Source organism: Apostichopus japonicus, chromosome 15 (genome assembly GCF_037975245.1).
Source record: "Apostichopus japonicus isolate 1M-3 chromosome 15, ASM3797524v1, whole genome shotgun sequence".
Classification (NCBI taxonomy): Eukaryota; Metazoa; Echinodermata; class Holothuroidea; order Aspidochirotida; family Stichopodidae; genus Apostichopus; species Apostichopus japonicus.
In genome coordinates, this window is record NC_092575.1 from 9,472,502 (window position 1) to 9,478,501 (window position 6,000).

Below are 6,000 nucleotides of genomic sequence, written 5' to 3' on the forward strand. Positions count from 1 at the left end.
AGATACTGAGTTAATATACCAGCAACTAGTTCTGCTTCCAGGTACCAGCAGATAACAATTTATCCTCCTCACCAGCCGTGCTGAGATGACTGAATAACACTTGGCTGGCGCCTTGCTAAGATGGCGGCATGTAAGCACCCTTAGACAAACAAAGACCGTCGCAATGACATTTGCTGCACTATATAAATACTTTAATATGATTGCCAAAAATAAGTCTAATAAAAATGTCGTATCATTAGAAGCGATTATGAAACAAAAAAAGTCACGGAATAATTTGGTAAGTTAAAAAGTTGTTAGCCACATTTATAGTTATGATCATATATAGCTGTGTCGTTCAATTGACGGAATACACAAGATCCGTCGGCTTACTTCGACAACATTATGTGTGCGCCAGGCCAACTTACTTTTACACAACATTATGTGTGTTCAGACGTAAACAAATTATTTCCAAACTGCTCCAAACTCGGTAATCATTTGTCGGCAGACGAACCAGACTGACAGTGGACTTAAATCACTATTCCATCCGTAAAGAATACTGCCAACAAAGCATTCAATTTCTTGTTTCGTTGGGAGGGGGAGGGGTAGGTGGAGGGGTAGGTGGAGGGGTAGATGGAGGGGTAGGTGGAGGGGTAGTTAGGTTGGGTTTGTTTTCGCGGCTATAAGGACTAGAAGGGTGCAATGCGCGGTAGTAGAGGTATCCTGGCAAGGAACACTCTAACAGGGTTCCTGTCATTGTGAGTTCATAAAAAGTGAGCTATTTAAAAAAAATTTTAAAAACATGCAATGTCACCAAATGAAGCAAAACCTAAAAAAGCTGTGTGTAATTCTGTTTAGACTGTGTTTATAATATCCATGGTAATGCCAAGCGTTTCATTGTCAAAGTAAACAATAATAATTTGATCTATGATCCCTAAATTGGCTTTTGGAGACAAATATCCACACGGCATATTAATGCCGCAAAATAACGAATCAACCACATCCAAACAAGATAATAACGGTTATGTACCGAGGATGGTTTCAGCGTTCGGTAATCAATGGATTTCTTATATTTAAATCTACCTGGCTATACATATAAGTCTATGAAAAATCAACTCGAAGAGTTGTAGCAGGAATTAATACCTTGGTTCAATTAAAAAACAAATAAAAAACATCAGGTACAACTGCAATGCCAGTAGGTCAGTCGGTGTTATTTATTTTGACGCCCCCCCCATCATTGTGCCCACCGTTAAATAGTTCTGAAATTTCTTTGCTGCGAGCATTGTTGCAAAATTAATTTAAATTCAAAAGATGAGAATTCAAAAGTTAGAGAATTTTGAAACTTTTGAAATAGGAGCAAGAATTATGTCAATACTCTTAAATTACGAACTTCAGGAATTGTTTACTTTCCAACACGTATGCGTTTCAAGGAGAACAACAAAATAAGTAAACAAAACTTGAATATGAAGGAAAGGGATAGAAAGAGGGAGCTATAGGTACATCATGTAACGAGTGGTTAGGTTATATCAGTGCAGCATTATAGTAAAGACTATGGTTATGTAGAAGCTGTATCAGCCGAGCTTTGAAAAGAGGTCAGCAGAAAATTTATTATATTGCGTTAATATTTGCTTCATATCTTTTAGACCAAGAATCTGCCACTCATCTTTCATATAAGCGAACTTTAAAATGAAGACTTTTGAAGCACAAAATACCAAGCGGTTTATTCTTCAAGCAGGATGTTGTTTTCAAATATTTAGAAAGTCAAAGATCTCAAAAGAAAAAAATTATAAGTGTATTTACAAAGGTCAAAATAGTGTGTTTCACAATGCATATAATTAGATGACGTACATGGAAACTGTAAAAGGTATTCTTAATAATTGTGAACTTCAGAACAAGAAAGAAAAGTTAAAATTAGCAGCGCAAGAATTATATTTATTCATTATTGAACAAATGGAAACAAATGATTATTGTTCATAAATTATTACCACTCTATAAACATATCTGTTATTGATGTAAATAATTTTACAACAGTAACAAGACATGTGGCTTTCCAAAAGGTGTAATAATTAATGATAAATTCATGTCAGAATGATTTGTTATTTTGTATAAAATATACCGATCATATAAATTCTTGAAAGACTTTTTTATATTTTATATTCAGTGAAGGTATCATGAGTTACAGGACTGGTTATGTAAATTTGAATTGTATTTGATGGACACAAGCGTAAGCATTTCAGCATTGATATGCTAATTCCGGTACATAAGCACGGTTAAGTGTATGTTTAATACATATTGTCTACCTTGCTTGATCAAACTCATTATCACATCTTTTTTTACTTTTTTTTGTAAAGTTGTTTATCCGCTTGTTTAAATATATTTGCGTTTGTATTTTTCGATATAAACAAAGTTTTGCGTTAGTAAAAAATTATGTTTTATTTCATTTTTAATTTACAAATGAATAGTGATTAGTGTTTCAAGCATGAAGAATGCGATTTTGACGTCAGTTTCAGATATACGCAATTGTCAGTTTTAAGCAATTGGACCTCTTTACAATTATTAAAACACAGGAACTATACATTAATCTATAACCATAACATATTTGCGGATTTCTCCCCATGTTTTGGTTATTGTTGCTAAAGATTTCAAGTTGGGAAAACCACCTTTTTACTTCATGTACAAGGCTTCTTTGGCATAACGAAACGAATTAAGCAAATTCGATACAGAATATGTGATGTATCAATGAATTTCAGACGGTTCACAAATTATCAATACTCAGTTCATATAACAGTTACTAAAGTATAAATTTGAAACAAAATTGACATTTCTATTTTTGATCGGAATGAATATGAGTGAAAAGGTTAACTTACTTTTCCTTCGTTGATGACACTCTCTTGACTTTAGATTCCACTTTGAGAGCAACTTAAAAAGTTTACCCGCTTATTGAGATGTGTTTCATACGAAAGAATTATGTATGCTTAAACCACGAACGAACAATCGTTAAATGAAACCTTCATATGCGCAACTTGCAAGTACGTAAATTGACTCCGATATCGCGCGCCAAATGTCTGCAAATGGTATTCTTTAAGCCAATCAGAAAAAGCATTTGGTGTCAGAGGCTCGTGTGGATAAGCACGCATGCGCGTCAGCATTCACCAGTTAAGTGTCTGCGAGCACGAAACGTACAAATCCTGTCACTTGCCACCGTTGACAAGTTGTGCACGTTCGGGTATGGTCGTAATGAATGTAGCCTTTGTGTGATGCTCGAGGGTTTATTGGAGGTGATTTCATATTTTGACGGAATGGTTTTGATTTAGTTGTGTATCGTTCAACGATGTACCGTATACGCAAAATGGCATATCGCCTCCAGTCTTTCAGCCTCACAGTTATATGCATATATATATATAGTTATATATATAGTTATATATATATATATATATATATATATATATATATATATAGGTAGTTATAGATATAGTTATATATAAAGATAGTTATAGATAGATATAGATACAGATATATATATATTTATATTTATATATATATATATATATATATATATATATATATATATATATACATATATATATATATATTTACATATATATATATATATATATACATATATATATATATATATATATATATATATATATATATTCATATATATAGATACATATATATATAGATACATTTATATAAATATATATGTTTATATGCTTTTTGGATACAGCATGATACCTACATGAAAACATAAACTTGTATTTAAAAGTAGAGTAAGTTGTATTTTAATTTAATGGAGATAGTTTCGCGATCAAAGAAAGTTCTCAATTGAAGTAAAAGTTAGAACTTCAAGGCTTTAAAGTGACTTACCTAACTATACGATTTCCATACTGCAATATTCGTTGGTTTAGCTAACCATGGTCTGTTTTGTCTTCTATACACAGGTTGAGTACCGCTAACAGGCTGAGTACCACTAACAGGCTGAGTACCACTAACAGGCTGAGTACCACTAACAGGCTGAGTACCACTAACAGGCTGAGTACCACTAACAGGCTGAGTACCACTAACAGGTTGAGTACCACTAACAGGTTGAGTACCACTAACAGGCTGAGTACCACTAACAGGTTGAGTACCACTAACAGGCTGAGTACCGCTAACAGGTTGAGTACCACTAACAGGCTGAGTACCGCTAACAGGCTGAGTACCGCTAACAGGCTGAGTACCGCTAACAGGCTGAGTACCACTAACAGGCTGAGTACCACTAACAGGCTGAGTACCACTAACAGGCTGAGTACCACTAACAGGCTGAGTACCACTAACAGGTTGAGTACCACTAACAGGCTGAGTACCACTAACAGGTTGAGTACCACTAACAGGCTGAGTTTAATATCATTAAGGTTGAGTACCACTAACAGGCTGAGTTTAATATCATTAAGGTTGAGTACCACTAACAGGCTGAGTTTAATATCATTTAGGTTGAGTACCACAAACAGGCTGAGTTTAATATCATTTAGGTTGAGTACCACTAACAGGCTGAGTTTAATATCATTTAGGTTGAGTACCACTAACATGCCGAGTTTAATATCATTTAGGTTGAGTGCCACAAACAGGCCGAGTTTAATATCATTTAGGCTGAGTACCACAAACGGGCCGAGTTTAATATCATTTAGGTTGAGTACCACTAACAGGCCGAGTTTAATATCATTTAGGTGGAATACCACAAACGGGCCGAGTTTAATATCATTTAGGTTGAGTACCACAAACCGGCTGAGTTTAATATCATTTAGGTTGAGTACCACAAACAGGCTGAGTTTAATATCATTTAGGTTGAGTACCACTAACATGCTGAGTTTAATATCATTTAGGTTGAGTACCACAAACAGGCCGAGTTTAATATCATTTAGGTTAATATCATTTAGGTTGAGTACCACTAACAGGCCGAGTTTAATATCATTTAGGTGGAATACCACAAACGGGCCGAGTTTAATATCATTTAGGTTGAGTACCACTAACAGGCCGAGTTTAATATCATTTAGGTGGAATACCACAAACGGGCCGAGTTTAATATCATTTAGGTTGAGTACCACTAACATGCTGAGTTTAATATCATTTAGGTTGAGTACCACAAACAGGCTGAGTTTAATATCATTAGGTTGAGTACCACTAACAGGCTGAGTTTAATATCATTATGTTGAGTACCACAAACAGGCTGAGTTTAATATCATAAGGTTGAGTACCACTAACAGGCTGAGTTTAATATCATTATGTTGAGTACCACTAACAGGCTGAGTTTAATATCATTTAGGTGGAATACCACAAACAGGCTGAGTTTAATATCATTAAGGTTGAGTACCACTAACAGGCTGAGTTTAATATCATTTAGGTTGAGTACCACAAACAGGCTGAGTTTAATATCATTAGGTTGAGTACCACTAACAGGCTGAGTTTAATATCATTTAGGTTGAGTACCACAAACAGGCTGAGTTTAATATCATTTAGGTTGAGTACCACAAACAGGCTGAGTTTAATATCATTTAGGTTGAGTACCACTAACAGGCTGAGTTAGATATCGTTTAGGTTGAGTGCCAATAACAGGCTGAGTTTAATATCATTTAGGTTGAGTACCACAAACAGGCTGAGTTTAATATCATTTAGGTGGAATACCACTAACAGGCTGAGTTAAATATCGTTTAGGTTGAGTGCCACTAACAGGCTGAGTTTAATATCATTTAGGTTGAGTACCACAAACAGGCTGAGTTTAATATCATTTAGGTAGAATACCACAAACAGGCTGAGTTTAATATCATTTAGGCTGAGTACCACAAACAGGCTGAGTTTAATATCATTTAGGTGAAACACCACTAACAGGCTGAGTTTAATATCATTTAGGTTGAGTACCATTAACAGGCTGAGCTTAATATCATTTAGATTGAGTACCACTAACAGGCTGAGTTTAATATCGTTTAGGTTGAGTACCACAAACAGGCTGAGTTTAATAAAACTTTTATTAAAAAATGGCCAAGG

The 6,000-nt window shown here is 34.8% G+C and overlaps 1 protein-coding gene across 1 annotated transcript in view; it reads right to left on the reverse strand.

Annotated features, from left to right (window-relative positions):
* The window catches only part of LOC139980861 (uncharacterized), a 36,091-nt gene extending 33,067 nt beyond the window's left edge, over positions 1-3,024 (reverse strand). The window contains exon 1 of the mRNA XM_071992846.1: positions 2,844-3,024. The gene's annotated coding sequence lies outside the window, so the exon portion shown is untranslated. The remainder of the gene's footprint in view (positions 1-2,843) is intronic.
* Between the last annotated feature and the right edge of the window lie 2,976 nt (positions 3,025-6,000).